The sequence below is a fragment of the Urocitellus parryii genome, chromosome 8 (assembly GCF_045843805.1).
Source record: "Urocitellus parryii isolate mUroPar1 chromosome 8, mUroPar1.hap1, whole genome shotgun sequence".
Classification (NCBI taxonomy): domain Eukaryota; kingdom Metazoa; phylum Chordata; class Mammalia; order Rodentia; family Sciuridae; genus Urocitellus; species Urocitellus parryii.
The window spans coordinates 41196604-41212886 of NC_135538.1; the positions used below are offsets into that span (position 1 = coordinate 41196604).

Consider the following 16283-nt stretch of genomic DNA (forward strand, 5'->3'; position numbering starts at 1 on the left):
AGCTATCTATGTTCTTTTCAAGTTGAAATACTCTGTCTTCATTGTCTGATGTTCTATCTTCTAAGTGATCCACTCTGCTGGTAGTATTCTCAATTGAGTTTTTAAGTTGGTTTATTTTTTCCTGCATTTCTAGGATTTCTATTTGTTTGTTTTTTATTACCTCTATCTCCCTGTGAAATTGATCTTTTACTTCCTGGATTTGTTTGTCAATGTGATCTTTCATTATCTGATTTTGCTGTCTCATGTCTTCCTTGAGACTCCAGATCATCTGAAGCATGTATATCCTGACCTCTCTATCTGACATTCCATCTGTTGCACCTACTACCTCTTCTAAAGTTGAGTTGACCTGCATTGCCTGTGATCCTTTCTTTCCTTGTCTTTTCATACTGCTGGCGTTTCTTTCTGCTTGGTGAAACTGTTGTGTTTTGAAATTTTCTCTCTATTTATTTATATTGCTCTTGAATAGTTGAAAAATCACCCTTGCAGGGCAGGTAGTGGCTGTGATCCTCCTCCAATTGGTGTGATCCGTCTACCACGCTGGCAGGCCCTAGTTCTGCTCTGCTGGTCGGTCAAAGGTCCGCCTACCCAGCAGGCACGAGGAGCACCTCTGTCACTCTGCAGGTTGCTGGGCCTAACCTCCCGATGGGTCGAAGGTTCGCCTAGCTTGCAGCCACTGGGGGAGGGGCCAGTTCCGCCACTCAGCAGGCCGCTCGGCCCATCTGCCGGTGGTCACAGTCCCGCCTACCTGCAGACACTGGGGGAGGGGACAGGCCTGCCCCTCAGCGAGCCACCGGCCCTGTCCTACTTGTGGGTCCTGTCCGCGTTCCCTGCAGGCACGTGTAGCTATTCTGTCACTCGGCAGGTTGCTGGACCTGACCCGCCCGTGGGTTGCAGGTTTGCCTAGCTTGTAGGCACTGGGGAGGAGAGATATTAGAAGGGGAGGGAAGAAGTCACTAAAGAGAATGAGTATAGGCAGGTAGAATTCAAGGAAGGGGGAATAGGAAAATTGAGAAGAAGTGAGAAGACAAAAGAAAAAAAAAGTGAAAAGAAAGAAAGAAGAAACGAAAAAAATAAAACTTTAAAACCAAAAAAAAAAAAAAAATTTTATAATGATAATAAAAAATGGAAATTAAAGTTTAAAAAATAATAGTAATACTAATAAAATAAAAAGAGTTTAAAAAAATTGAAACCATTAATAAGAAAGTTAAAGAACAACAACTACAACAACAACAAAAAGTGAAAAAAAAATACTAATAATAATCATTAAAAAAAAATAATAATAATAAATGCAGTCATATAGCTCGATTAGCTTCTCTTCCAGTTGGTGGAGCTATGCCCACTGGGCCAGGCTTCTCTTCTTGATAGGTGGGAGCCAATCACTGTGCCTCAGCTCTTCTTCCCAGACTGTGCGGGTCTCCAATCCTGAGTGCCTAGGACCTTCTCTTGTGGTTCCTCAAGCCAGGCCCCGCTCACCTGTGACACTCACCATAATACTGACTACACGCCAGGTCTGCTGCTCCTGGGAGCCCTGTTTTCATGGGTGCCTGGGCACACCCTTTCTGTTTGCCTCCCTCAGACCCCAAGTTTGTAGGGTTTGGGGCTGAGGGCCCCCAGCGAACTTGTTTGCCCTCAGGTAGCAACTCCCCTGGTAGCTGGTGCAAGGGACCTCTGTTGTCAGCACTGGTGGAAGTAATAGCCGGGAGATCTGCACTGCAGGTCCCACGTCTCTCCTGATTCCCTGGGTCCCGCTATGGTGCTCAGTTGGCTTTTACCTCTGTGAGTTCAGGTGGGCCGACTAGTTATTTCAGTGGGATCGTTAGTGCTGAGTCACTAGAAGGAGGCGAACCAGAGCTTGAATGCAGCTGATTCGTGCTCAGTGTGCGTTTTCTGAGGGGCCCAGGCTGTGCGCCCTAGCTCCACGTCAGCTCAACTTTGCCTAGTGATCCTGAGCAAGCAGACTTTAGATAATTTACAGCTCCCTATATCCGCACAATTGAAGAGGTCAGAGACTTGATCTCTCCGCGTCTGCCGCCATGTTAGACCACCTCAGTGACATTCATGTTGCCCTTACAGTTTCCTGGCATAAGCAAGATCTTGGGATTATACAAACTGCTGCTTCTGTTTCCCGTCCAGTTTTCTAGAACTGAAACCCTGCTGTCATCGCCTCCACCTCTGGGCCGCGCTCGGGCGCCGCGCTTGTCCGCGGCCTTAGCAGCGCCGCCGTGACCTCCGCCGCTCCTTGGCTAGGTGCCTGGTTCCCGGGGTCCAAGCTGCTGCCGCCGCGGCTCCTGGCTCCCGGAGTCCGAGCTGCTGCCGCCGCGGCTCTCCAGTTCCCACCTCCGGAGCACGGGTCCCCTCGCAGGGGAATGCCGAACGACCCCAGAACAGGCTCTGCTCAAAGGTGCAGCAGGGAACAAGTGACCATGGTCTCTCGCGGCGGCGCTCGGTCGAGGTCCCGCCTTCGGAGGACAGGACTCGGCAGGCAGCCCAGTTCCAGTCTCTAGGTGCGGCAGCTGGACTATGTAGTCAGAGCCATTAAGACAGCATGCATAAAGCAAATGGCAGCTCCCGCGGAGTTGATTTTCAGCCCCGAAACCACAGCCCAGCCCACAATACCCATCCACTAACTCTCCCTGTATAGAAAATATTCAAAAACAAAAAAAAGGAAAAAAAGGAGGGAGTGTACTGAGCTTTCTTGTCTCAGGTACTTACAATCCGCTGATGATTACGCATTCAGCTTCTCTGCCGGGAGCGAAGTGAAAGAGGCAGCAGATGGGCGCAAAGCGCCCGCGGCTCTGAGCAGAAAAACGTCTCTCTTTCAATTTCTTTGTTTTTTCTGCTGCTTGGCAAGGTGGTCCGCTACAGATTAATGGTGAAATGTGCTCTAACAAGCTGCGTGAAATCTCGATTAAAGCCGCTGCTCAGAGCCCCACGCTCAGCACTTCAGCGACCCCCGTACCCAGCGGCCATCTTTTTCCAAAAGTATACACATTTTAATTGTTGGAACCTTTCACCTCTCTTGGGACTGAGGCCATTATTGGGTGGTGGCTGAGGTGGCCTCATGGGTTCTTCCAGAGCATTTCCATACACATGACCTAGCTGGATTGGCGTTCTCAGGCTTTTAGCCCTTGCATGGGCTTTTGACTTTAGTGCTGCCTAATGGTTTAATCTGAAATCTTCCTAGGACCCTTAGTGATAGTGACGTAACTGCCCCTTATTGGTTCTTCCTACTGTCTCTTCTTACTCCCTCCTTCTATCACTATATAACCTTGTCCCTGACACAATAAAATTGAGATTGTTGCACCTTCTTGATTGAATCACCCCCCCCACTCAGTGTGATTGTGGGCCAGGTTGGGTGGCAGGCCAGGTTGAGATACTTACCCTCTCTCTCAGCCCAGGAGACGCTAGTGCCCTTCACTACCTCTGTCAGAGTGTGGTTCCGACAGCTGGTGCCTTGCAGATGACAGGCTGATCCTGCCTGCCTCCCATGTATCCTTTGTCACAGGGAGCGACATTAATGTGAGACCAAATAAAATCCAGGGATAGACATTAATAGAATATCTCAAATAAGTATTTAATAAAAAGGCTAGCAAATACAGGGTCTTTAATGAAACTTTAATAAAATTTATGAGACAAGGAAACTGAAAGCACAATATTTTCTTAGGAACTTTTCTGTTTGGTGTTGTTCTTTACAATATAGAATCTTTTCCTAAGAATGCAGGGAGTATGAAATCTTCTAAGGCTCTCTTGCGGTTTTCTTCATTAAACCCCTTGTCTTAAAAAAATCTTGAATCTATATTAATCTTTGTAATTTTCTGAGTACCTGTATAACATATTTTTCTCAAGAATGCAGTGAGGTCGCTGTTTCCAAGAGCTCTTCAATTCTGAAATATAAGAAGTGTGTTTCCAGGCATTGAAACCCAAAGGCTCACCTAGACACAATGGAGTGAGCAGAATATATAAAAATCTCTCATGACAAATCTGAACTCTGCTTTTCCCAACCATGTGAAGCCTATTGTAAGAAGATCCCAAACAATTTGGTAAACAGAAGCAAAATATATGATTTGATAGGAGTAAGCTACGTGATGTTGCAGGAAGGCAGATTTTATTGCTGAATTTCTGATTGTATCCTCCCAAAAGTTATTCCATGAATATCATGCAAGAATGTAACCTCCAAAAAATACATAAAAAAGAAAGAAATTTAGACTTAAGAAGGCTGCATAATATTTGCATGTTCATGCATTTTTACCACACAACATACCTTCTTATTTCTTCCTTGCTCTGATGTGAAGCATATGCTTTCATTTTTCATTTTGGCTTAATATGTTATCACTTAATAATAATTCAGTAAATTTACTTAGAACAAGAAAGTCACCTAATGACTCATGTCTTAGAGATGCTTTCAAAAAAAAGTAATTGTGCATTTTGTACCATAAAGTATTCCCAGTGTTTCCTAGAATTGTTGCAACTGATGCTGGAAGCTTTGAAATAGAGCAGGAGGCATAAGGGCTGTGGCTTGTGACCCTTCCCAAAGTATGTAAGATTGATAGACATTGAATGCAAATAAACAACTATGCATCACTGAATTTTTTCCTGTCACTAAAATGCTAGCAGAGCTCAAGGAATTGTGAGTCTCTTTGTCTACAGTACAGGAAAAATAAGAATTTTAAAGACTTGAGTTACATACAATTTCTGATAACGTACCTTAGTACTTAGAAGGTTCTCAGCTTAAAAACACAAAAGAGAAATGTCATCATTTTCCATAGCATTTGGAAACTTTCCATAGGTTGGAAACTTTACTATCAGAGCTCATCAGTTCTGAGACATTTATATGTTTTGAATACTTAGCCAATCTGATACTGGGATGCGTCTTCCAGTTGTTGTTTCAGTGATTTTGTTCATGCCTAACAACTGATGGCATCTTAATTTTGGTAAAATAATGTAAATGTTAAGGTGAAATTTAGAAATAAGAAAGGAAAAGCTGATATGTGTGTAGCTACTGGGTGTTTTGTCTTTCTTTTTTTATTTTTGTAAAGTAAAACAAAAGATAAACCAAACGTTTCTAGCTTAAGTTAGGTAAAATCAAAGAGGAGAAAAAAGAAGATAATATTGCTAATACTTCACTGCCACCTGTAATTTCCAAAACAACTAAGAGCATTTTTATTAAAATTAACTTTATTGACATTTATATTAAATTATATAGTCAATATTAAATAATTCAATCTATATTATGTTAAATTTACTTTGTTAAATTGTATTAATTTAAATAAAATTTAATGAATTTTTAAAAATAAATCATAATATAATTTAATATAAGTTAATAAACAATATCAAATAATAAAATAAATTTAAATCAAACCATAGTATTAATAAAAAATTTAAATAATACTACTAATAAATAAATTTAAATTAGATTAATTTATATTAAATGATAATATAATTTATATTTAAAAATATATTAAATTTTGTTTAAATTAATTTTAATAAAAATGTTCTGAATGGTTTTAGAAACGACAGGTGTCAGGGAAGTATGTGCTATGCAATCTGCTTTTTCTTTTCTCTGATTTCACCTACTTAAGATAGAAACTTTTGATTCATCTTTTACCTTAATTTATCAAAAGGTTGTAACTACTCCTATTTTAAAGCTTTTCATCTTTCAAAAACTGTTGTTAGCTTATTTCTCTCCCCAACTTGTTTTGATCAAATGTTTTACAAAATGTGTTTATAAGAATTATTGTAGAGCCTACGTTAGTATATAGATAAACAGTCCAGATATTCAATGATACATTCTTAAAATTAACTTTTCCATTGGCAATGGATCATGTGATCCCACTTCGGGGTTGACTCATAAAAATACTCTTCCTTCTGGACATGTTTAACATCTGGAAAACTGAGTTAATGTGAAGTGACTTTTATATAGTAATGGAAAGAAGCAAAATGGATAGGGGTCATAGAATTTGGATTCAAAGCATCTTAGAATTTATCCACTAAGCTTCCTGTTTAGGTCCTCCCCATTGGATTTTTCGCTTGGTAGTTGTACAATGTTATCTTGAATAAACTAAATATTCTCAACTTTTTGCAACATTATATTTGGTTTTCTTATACTCTTAATCTGATTGGATTTTTCTTGTTTCCTGTTATATACATATATCATTTTTATCTTAATGCCATTAAATTTAACAAATATTATTATTTTTTTAAAAAAAAAAGAGGTTGGAACTAATTGTTCAAGAATGCTGCTCTGTACAATTGCTCACAAAAGTACATCAGAATTGATGACTGGTGATGATTAACTGCTACATTGGAACAAAATTTGATAAACAAAAAGTGCTATAACAAACAAAACAAATTTTTTAAAAAGTACTATAGCAAAAATCATAACAACAACCCAAAGAAATAAAATAAAATACCTAGTAGCTATACACCTACATATACCAGCTTTTTTGCTTTCTCTTTTTGTCTACAAATACATGAGTACTTTTTCAAAAGGCCATGCTGTAAAACACCAAAAAGTGTTATAGCTTCTTTAAAATGCTAAATATTTAGAAGATCCTGGAATACAACTCTGGCACTATTGTCTGGGGACACTGGCAATGGTGTAAACGTGGGCATGAAATCTGCAATGGGTTTAAAAAGAGGATGCCCAGGTCCACCAAGTCCAACTCCAGCTAGGTTACGAAGAGGCACAGCTGCCGAACGTGGAACCAAGAGTGGATTCCTGCTGGTGCTTCGACCAGCTCTTAATTCGGGTGCATCTTTAATATTTCCTGGTACATTTACACCTTGCTCTCTCCTTCCTAGTGAGTCTAGACAATCCATGGCATGGGCAGAAACTTTTGGTGGTGGGACAGAGGGATGAGATTCCGTTTCCAGAAATTTGACAAAGAGTTCTGAAAAAGAACTATTGAGCACAGGTTGTTGATTTGGTCTCAAAGGAATGTTGGGGACATTTTTCGATGCCCCTCCAAGCCAACTACTCATCCACTTACTGACACCACCATAATCTTCATTCAACAACTGGATACACACAATTTAAATAGACCAATAACAAAGGAGGAAATAGAAGAAGCCATCAAAAGACTACCAACCAAGAAAAGCCCTGCACAGGATGGGTATACAGCAGAGTTTTACAAAACCTTCAAAGAAGAATTAATACCAATACTTTTCAAGTTATTTCAAGAAATAGAAAAAGAAGGAGCTCTTCCAAATTCATTCTATGAGGCCAACATCACCCTGATCCTGAAACCAGACAAAGACACTTCAAAGAAAGAAAACTACAGACCAATATCTCTAATGAACTTAGATGAAAAAATCCTCAATAAAATTCTGGTGAATTGAATACAAAAGCATATCAAAAAAAAAAATTGTGCACCATGATCAAGTAGGATTCATCCCTGGGATGCAAGGCTGGTTCAATATATGGAAATCAATAAATGTTATTCACTACATCAATAGACTTAACGATAAGAACCACATGATCATCTCCATAGATGCAGAAAAAGCATTTGACAAAGTACGACATCCTTTATGTTCAAAACACTAGAAAAACTAGGGAAAACAGGAACTTACCTCAACATTGTAAAAGCTGTATATGCTAAGCCTCAGGCTAGCATCATTCTAAATGGAGAAAAACTGAAGGCATTCTCTCTAAAATCTGGAACAAGACAGGGATGCCCTTTCTCACCACTTCTATTCTATTTAGTTCTTGAAATACTAGCAAGAGCAATTCGACAGACAAAAAGAAATTAAAGGCATAAAAATAGGAAAAGAAGAACTTAAATTATCATTATTTGCGGGTGATATGATACTATATCTTTATCACTATTTGTGGGTGATATGATACCATATCTAACAGACCCAAAAGGGTCTACAAAGAAACTACTAGAGCTAATAAATGAATTCAGCAAAGTGGCAGGATGAAAAATCAACACGCATAAATCAAAAGCATTCCTGTATATCAGCAACAAAGCTTCTGAAATGGAAATGAGGAAAACCACTCCATTCACAATATCCTCAAAAAAAAATAAATAAATAAAATAATTGAGAATCAACCTAACAAAAGAGGTGAAAGATTTATACAATGAAAACTACAGAACCCTAAAGAGAGAAATAGAAGATGATCTTAGAAGATGGAAAAATATACCCTGTTCATGGATAGGCAGAACTAACATCATCAAAATGGCAATATTACCAAAAGTTCTCTATAGGTTTAATGCAATGCCAATCAAAATCCCAATGGCATTTCTTGTAGAAATAGACAAAGCAATCGTGAAATTCATATGGAAAAACAAAAGACCCAGAATAGCAAAAGCAATTCTAATCAGGAAGTGTGAATCTGGTAGTATTGCTCTGTACTACAGAGCAATAGTAACCCAAACAGCATGGTACTGGTACCAAAACAGGCAGGTGGACCAATGGTACAGAATAGAGGACACAGAGACCAATCCACAAAATTACAACTTTCTTATATTTGATAGAGGGGCAAAAAGCATGCAATGGAGGAAGGATAGCATCTTCAACAAATGGTGCTGGGAAAACTGGAAATCCATATGCAACAAAATGAAACTGAATCCCTTTGTCTGGCCATGCCCAAAAGTTAACTCAAAATGGATCAAAGAGCTTGATATCAAATCAGAGACTCTGCATCTGATAGAAGAAAAAGTTGGCTCCGATCCACATATTGTGGTGTCGGGCTCCAAATTCCTTAATAGGACACCCATAACACAAGAGTTAATAACAAGAATCAACAAATGGGACTTACTTAAACTAAAAAGTTTTTTTCTCAGCAAGAGAAACAATAAGAGAGGTAAATAGGGAGCCTACATCATGGGAACAAATTTTTACTCCTCATACTTCAGATAGAGCCCTAATATCCAGAGTATACAAAGAACTCAAGAAATTAAACAATAAGATAACAAATAACCCAATCAACAAATGGGCCAAGGACCTGAACAGACACTTCTCAGAGGAGGACATACAATCAATCAACAAGTACATGAATAAATGCTCACCATCTCTAGCAGTCAGAGAAATGCAAATCAAAACCACCCTAAGATACCATCTCACTCCAGTAAGATTGGGAGCCATTATGAAGCCAAACAACAATAAGCGCTAGCGAGGATGTGGGGAAAAGGCTACACTTCTACATTGCTGGTGGGACTGCAAATTGGTGCTGCCAATTTGGAAAGCAGTATGGACATTCCTGGGAAAGCTGGGAATGGAACCACCATTTGACCCAGCTATCGCCCTTCTCGGACTATTCCCTGAAGACCTTAAAAGAGCGTACTATAGGGATACTGCCACATCAGTGTTCATAGCAGCATAATTCACAATAGCTAGACTGTGGAACCAACCTAGATGCCCTTTAATAGATGAATGGATAAAAAAAATGTGGCATTTATACACAATGGAGTATTACGCAGAACTAAAAAATGACAAAATCATGGCATTTGCAGGGAAATGGATGACACTAGAGCAGATTATGCTAAGTGAAGCTAGCAAATCCCTAAAAAACAAATGCCAAATGTCTTCTTTGATATAAGGAGAGCAACTAAGACCAGAGCAGGGAGGAAGAGCATGAGGAAAAGATTAACATTAAACAGAGACAAGTGGTGGGAGGGAAAGGGAGAGAGAAGGGAAATTGCATGGAAATGGAAGGAGACCCTCATTGTTACACAAAATTACATATAAGAGTTTGTAAGGGGAAAGGGGGAAAAAAAACAAGGGAGAGAATTGAATTATAGCAGATGGGGTAGAGAGATAAGATGAGAGGGGAGGGGGAGGGGGATAGTAGGGGATAGGAAATGTAGCAGAATACAACAGTCACTAATATGGCATTATGTAAAAACGTGGATGTGTAACCAATGTGATTCTGCAATCTGTATTTGGGGTAAAAATGGGAGTTCATAACCCACTTGAATCAAATGTATGAAAGATGATATGTCAAGAGCTTTGTAAAGTTTTGAACAACCAATAAAAAAAATTCCCATTTAAAAAAATGATATTGGTGGTTTATTGTGATCATTTTATACACAGCAGAATTACATTTAATACTTTGTCCTACTTATAAAAGTCACTAGATGCGAAAGCATCTACTTTCACAGTTTGTATAACATTTATGGATATTTTAAATTCTTTTTTAAAAATATTTATTATTTAGCCTTTAGTGGACACAACATCTTTATTTTATTTTATTTGTTTATGTAGTGCTGAGGATCAAATCCCATGCCTCACGCATGCTAGGTGAACGAGCTACTACTTGAGCCATATCCCCAATACTCTCTTAAATTCTTATTTTCACCTTGCTTCTTCATGATAATGAGAATTCAAATTTATGGGTAATATATCATTCACTGAACAACTTCTCAGTCCAAATCAATCCTTCTACTATTGTATTGTCACTGGAGTATTATGTTAATCTTCCTACAAAGGTGTGTGGAACATTTCATTGATTATGCCAATTCTTAAAAATACAAATACAAATACAAAATTAAACAATAAGAAAACAAATAACCCAATCAACAAATGGGCCAAGGACCTGAACAGACACTTCTCAGAGAAGGATATACAATTAATCAACAAATACATGGAAAAAATGCTCACCATCTCTAGCAATCAGAGAAATGCAAATTAAAACCACTCTAAGATACCATATCAGTCCAGTAAGAATGGCAGCCATTAGGAAGTCAAACAACAACAAGTGCTGGTGAGGATGTGGGGAAAAAGGTACACTTGTACATTGCTGGTGAGACTGCAAATTGGTGCAGCCAATTTGGAAAGCAATTTGGAGATTTCTGGGAAAGCTGGGAATGGATCCACCATTCGACCCAGCTATTCCCCTTCTCGGACTATTCCCAAAGACCTAAAAAGACCATACTATAGGGATACAGCTACATCAATGTTCATAGCAGCACAATTCACAATAGCTAGAATGTGGAACCAACCTAGCTTCCAGTCAATAGATGAATGGATAAAAAAATGTGACATTTGTATGCAATGGAATATTACTCAGCACTAAAAAATAACAAAATCATGGCATTTGCAGGGAAATGGATGGCATTAGAGCAGATTATGCTAAGTGAAGTTAGCCAATCCCTAGAAAACAAATGCTGAGTGTCTTCTTTGACATAAGGCGGGGGACTCAAAACAGAGCAGGGTAGAAGAGCATGAAAAGAAGATTACCATTTAGAAGGGACGAGCGGTGGGAGGGAATGGGAGAGAGAAGGGGAATTTCATGGAAATGGAAGGATACCCTCATTGTTATACAAAATTACATATAAGAGGATGTGAGGGGAAAGGGGAAAAAAAGGAGAGAAATGAATTACAGTAGATGGGGTAGAGAGAGATGATGGGAGGGGAGGGGAGAGAAGGGGGGATAGGAAGGGAATAGGAAAGGCAGCAGAATACAACATACACTAGTATGGCAGTATGTATAAACTTGGATGTATAACCAATGTGATCCTGCAATCTGTACAAGTGGTAAAAATAAAAATTCATACCCCACTTGAATCAAATGTATGAAATATGATATGTCAAGACCATTGTAATGTTTTGAGCAACCAATAAAAATTTAAAAAAAGAAACAAGAAGAGACAAGGCCCATATTAAAGAGATTTAAAAATTCTGCTGAAATCTATAAGAAAATATTGAATGAATTATGAGGTATTAAAAAAAAGTACAAACTTAATATCTTGCATAGAATTTATCACCCTATGTTTATAGACTCAAAAAGCTTTCATGATTTTAACCTTCAACTGTGTTTTAACAAGGCCACATTATTAAGGGCTCTCCTCTTCTGGCTTATTCTTTCTTACTTAGTCTTTTCCCCCATATGAGATCCTCACCTCCACAGTCGTCAATTACTGACCTTGCATTATAATTCAAGGATCACTCTATATAACATCTTCTCCATTGATTGACTCTATTCAATTTCAGACTTCATAGCAGGAAATGTATATAACACAGATTTATGTTTTTCACAATATCTACCACAATGCCTTGTACCTTTTAGGCACTGAATATATGTATGAGGACACACTTATGATTCTTGGGTGCTTCTTGTCACATGTGCTCGAGAATGAACCAGGATTTCCCTCTGTATCCCCCACAGTTTCCAGGATATTCCAAACATATTTAGAAGAAGAGAAATGCTTTTATTTGGATGGTCAGTTTTGAATACAGTAGGTAGGTATCTCTCTCAGATAGAAATATAAAATGACAAACAGCTGTGGTCAGAGTGAACCATGCTAGAAGACTGAATCTGAGCGATGAGAAATGCCTTTCAGCAGTAGGAGCAACCACCACTGGAACCACATTCAAGCCAAATGTGATAGATCTCACACTGAAAAAGGACCATTATTTGTGATTCAAAACAATAAACAAACACAGAAAACCTAAAGAGAAGGAGGCACCCTGCTATAATTTGGATCTGGAGTGTTGCTCAAAGGTCATGTGTTGAAAGCTTGGACCCCAATATAACAGCATTCAGAATGGACTCTACAGAAAGGCAAATTGAATCCTGAGCTCTAACCTCATCTGTGGATCAATCCACTGATGGGTTCATGATTGGACAGGACTATTGGGAGTTGGTAAAAACTGTGGGCGGTAGGGCCTAGTTGGAGGGTAGGTCATTGGAGTTGATTCTCTGGAAGGGTACATCATATTCCTCAGTCCTTTCTTCCCCTCACCATTTCCCTGATCTCCATGAGATGAGCAGCTCTGATTTGAAGCCAGGCTCTCTGCCATGGTATTCTGCCTCACTTCAGGCCATAGCAATGGAGCATGAAATTGAACCAAAATAAATATTTACTCATTTAATTTTCTCAGGTATGTTGTCAAAGTGATGAAAAAGTTTACTAACACACACACACACACACACACACACACAGGAGGAATGGTCTAAAGGGAGAAAAGGACACTTGGTATTGTTGATGGCTTCTTCAACAGTAGACACCGCTGTGGTACAGTGTGGATTCTCAACTTCAGCAAATGCTAAAAGGGGCTTAAATTTTTATATTAGTCTTTTATGAAGAGAGATTGACTAACACAGGCCTGATTTCTCTCTCAGATTTGGAGATGAATAAGAAGGACAAAGAAGATTTCCTTTTCTAGCACAGGACACAAATGCAGTCACTAGTTTCTGATAGCAATCTGAGGAATTATGTCTACTTGCTCTATCTTGAAGGCAAGAGACATTATGAAGTGATTAATATAATCCTTAGAATCTATTTAACCATTAATTTTCCTAAAATTCTTCCTTTTTTAAAATTTTATTTCTGCCACCTTGAGTATTTGTTCCTAAATAGACATATAGAAAGAACAGCTCAAGGAAAAGAGTCTCCTGAATATGGGCTCTGGGAAGAGAGTAATGGGAGCAAACCCAAACCCCTTCGAAAGGGTAATAAGGAAAATGATCCTAAACAAAACAAAAAGCAAATATGAACAAAGTGGCAGCAGGCTCTATTTGTTGGCCACTTTCTCTGCACCAGCCATCACGTGAGAACTACACACTATGTTCTTTCTCATTTACTCTTCAACTCATGCCTGTGAGAGAGGTTTTATAAATGCATCCTGTAGATTCAGCTCTATAATTGCTTTGGTCCCAATTGGTATGTCTGTTACAGCCCACGCGCTTCATCTCTTTGCTTTGTCCCCAACTCTACAAAACTGCCTCCTCATTAACTTGTTGGAATTTAGACACCTTGGAAAGCAGGGCCTTATCTTAACTCCTTCTGATCCTTAGAGGTATGGGAATAAATTTAGGATTGTTACTCCAAAGTAGAAAATTTCTCAACTTTTTATTTCACTCTGTACTGTTTAAACCTGGATTATATTTGGCATTGATAAACAACAATAGGTTAAGTGAACATCAACCTATTGGCTCTAAAACAAATTTTCTTAAGTGAAATTGAAGTGGAATTTTTGAGCACTTAAATAAACTTCAATCAGAACTAACAAGGACCATATAATATTAAAATGAACTAAAAAATTTATACATTAAGAGCAAAAAATTATTTTTGGAAAGGGGAAATATCGTCCTTTAGTGAAATTTAATCCAAATTATAATTTGAGTCTGGGCTACGATGCCCAGATATTTGGCCACCTTTTATTCTGGGTGTGTCTGTGCTGGTGTTATGGGGTGAGATTTACTTTTGAATCCTGGACTTTTAATTAAATAGATTGCATTTTGTAATGGAGCGAGACCTCACCTTGTCAACTGAATGCTACTGAATGGGACAAAAAGCCCACCTCTCCCAGACAAGAGGGAACTGTCCACTGAACTACCTTTGGATTTCATCTACAGCATTGATTCTTCCTGGCTCCACAGCACACTGCCTTTGGACTCAAACTAGGACACTTTCCTGGATCTCTAGCTCCTCCCAGCCAACCCTGCCCAATCCTGTGAGCCACTAGCTGACAGGCAAGTGCAGGGAAGAAGCAGAGGCCCTGCATGGGGGGTGGGGAGTGTGCTACTGGATGCCAGTCCCTGGTCAAAGTCCAGTACAGGCTTCTGAGTTTACAGGCAGGAAGGGATGGTTGGTGTTGGCAGAGCTCCAGGAACCCCCGCTGTGAGGAATTCTGAGCGCTTGGGTCATAACTGACCCCAGCAAGGCTGGAGGACATTCCAGGTAGAGAAGTGGATGGTGATGTACGAGGTTTTTGGAGCTGGTCCTATGGATCACTGAAGAGGCAGCGATGTTTGGCGGCTATGTTGTCTTGGTTTGGAGGCCTGGGCTCAGGCTTGGGCCACTTCTTGGGTCAGATGGGGAGCAGCTTGGCTTTCCTCACCGGCCATAGCTCCAGCTTCACCAGGGAAATGCTTCTGGATGACTTAGGAGACCTAGAAGCAGCTTCACATCACTGTTGGAGAGAGGAAATGGAAACTACTGATTCCACACTAAGATGTGAGAATGAAAGACTGAAAAAGTATTGTACTGATCTGGAAGAAAAGCATGAAGCATCAGAGCTGCAAATAAAGCATCAGTCTGTAAGTTACCAAAATCAACTGCAACAGAAAGAGGTAGAGATCAGCCATCTTAAAGCAAGACAGATTGTACTGCAAGATCAAGTGTTCCAACTACAGTCAGCTGCTCAATCAGTACCTTCAGGAGCTTGTGGTGTACCAACAACCACTGCACTGGCTCCATTCGGTTCCCTCATCAGTACTCATTTTTCAGCCTTTCATGATGATGACACGGGGTTTAGTGACATAATTTTTTCACAACAAGAAACAAACAGATTATCAATTGAAGTTGCAAAACATGAATCTGAAGTTGGCCACTTGAGGCAGATTGCTGAGGCTCAGGGAACACACCATTCTGACTCAAGTGAAATCTGCAAAGTACAAAATACTATCAAGACTCTTCAACCAAACCAAAGTCCAGACATAGATGATCATCAGCATGAAATTTCAGTTTGGGAGCAGAGTTCTACTGTGGCAGAAAAGGGAAAAATCCTTCCTCAGAGTTCAGCAGTGAAAGAAGTGTTCAGGCTACAACAAGCCCTGGCTGATGTGGAGAAGGAAATCGTGAGACTAAATGGTTTAAACCAGGATAACCATCTTGCTGAAGACAATCTGAAACTTAAAATGCATGTTGAAGCTTTAGAAAAAGAGAAGTCATCATTGAGTCAAGAAAAAGAGGAACTTCAGATGTCACTGTCAAAATTGTGCTGTGACTATCAAGTCATGAAAAACAGAGCTTCAACAGACATGAATTTGAATGTACAATTACTAGACTTAAAACTTCACTTGAAGGCAAAGGAGGAAGAACTGAATCAGACTATCAATGAAAAGAAAATGCTGATAGCTGAGTTAGAAGAACTGGATCATCAGAATCAGGAAGCTACAAAGCACATGATTTTGATACAAGATGAGCTATCAAAACAACAAAAGGAAGGAGACCTTGTCATCAAGAAGTTGGAACAAGGTCTAGATGATGAAAAAAAGAGAGTTCATCAACTTGAGGATGATCAAATGAACATATCCCAAGAGTTGCATGTGCAGAAGGAGAAGTTAACTGGGAATGCACAGAGCCTCAGGGATTTGCATTTAACTAAGCAGAAGCTTGAAGGTAAAGTAGAAGCTTTAGTAGATCAGCTAAATCAGTCACAAAAAATATAGTTTAAACATCCAGCAGGAAAACCTTGGGCTTAAGGATCACATTAGACAACTTGAAGATGAGCTGTCTGGATTTAAGAGTAAGTATCGAAGTTCTCTGAATGAAGACTCTAACAGTCATTGTAAGGATGACATGCTTAAAGAACAGGAAGCTGAAGTTAGCAAC

The 16283-nt window shown here is 39.3% G+C and overlaps 1 pseudogene; it reads right to left on the reverse strand.

The window, feature by feature from the left end:
• Positions 1-6534: 6534 nt before the first annotated feature.
• LOC144256418 (thyroid receptor-interacting protein 11 pseudogene) overlaps positions 6535-16283 on the reverse strand; it is a 167414-nt pseudogene continuing 157665 nt past the window's right edge.